Source organism: Panthera tigris, chromosome B4 (genome assembly GCF_018350195.1).
Source record: "Panthera tigris isolate Pti1 chromosome B4, P.tigris_Pti1_mat1.1, whole genome shotgun sequence".
NCBI classification, from domain to species: domain Eukaryota; kingdom Metazoa; phylum Chordata; class Mammalia; order Carnivora; family Felidae; genus Panthera; species Panthera tigris.
In genome coordinates this window covers 81,942,729-81,943,614 of record NC_056666.1, presented here as the reverse complement: position 1 = coordinate 81,943,614, position 886 = coordinate 81,942,729, and the positions used below count along the sequence as shown (strand labels likewise).

General features: G+C 48.8%; 1 non-coding gene across 1 annotated transcript; it reads right to left on the bottom strand.

The window, feature by feature from the left end:
• Positions 1-604: 604 nt before the first annotated feature.
• TRNAS-CGA lies at positions 605-686 on the bottom strand. Its single transcript has one exon. It is a non-coding gene; the product is annotated as a tRNA-Ser (tRNA).
• Between the last annotated feature and the right edge of the window lie 200 nt (positions 687-886).

Genomic DNA, 886 nt, shown 5'->3' with positions numbered 1-886 from the left:
TCCCTAACCCGGTTAATACACAGAAAATTTAGAACAGTACTTAGCACATAATGAGCATTCAGTAAAAAGTGTTATCTCCCCACACTCCAGCTCCAGCCATTATGTTTCATAACATAAGCTGTTATGTTTGACAGGCTACTCCCTCCTAGCCCAGTGATTTCTGAGATGCGCCTCCTCAAAGAAATCCAAATGAGAGTATGCTTTTTCCTGGGTCTCAGTGATAATCAGACTTCTGGTCATGAAATCCAGAGATGCCCTCTCTTCCTGGAAATTCTAATTTTAACTATTACAGCACAGGAGGCATTCAGATTTCCAAAAACCTAACCCTTCTTCAGCCAAATCCTTTGCTATTCCCTTCCCCAAGAATGAAACGTGTGTCAAAGCTCTAACAAACCTGAAGTTACAGAACTGCGAAGGTGTCCAGTATCCTAGCAGCCGATACAGTTGTGCAAATTAAGCTTCCCATGATCACCTCCATCCGTCCCAATCCAGGGGTGAGACCTCTCAGCTATTTCTGACACAGAAAGGTAAATGCTGGAAAGACACGTGCGAGGGGAGTTCCTTTTACGTATCCTGAAGGAGAGGGAGAGGGAAAAAAAGCGGCCGTCACGAACAGGATTCGAACCTGTGCGGGGAAACCCCATTGGATTTCGAGTCCAACGCCTTAACCACTCGGCCACCGTGACTTCCAAAACTATGTTTTGCCGCGCGCTTACAGAAGGGGTCCACACTGCGACCAGGGAGGGAGTGTGGCAATGGGAAGCCGACTCCGACCACATACAGGATGTGTATCCTGGGACCCCCGCCCTTCGCCCCTTACCTCGCTTCTATGCCACTCAAAGAACAGTCGGGTGGACCGGGTGACTCAGGGAGGGAAGAGGGGTCT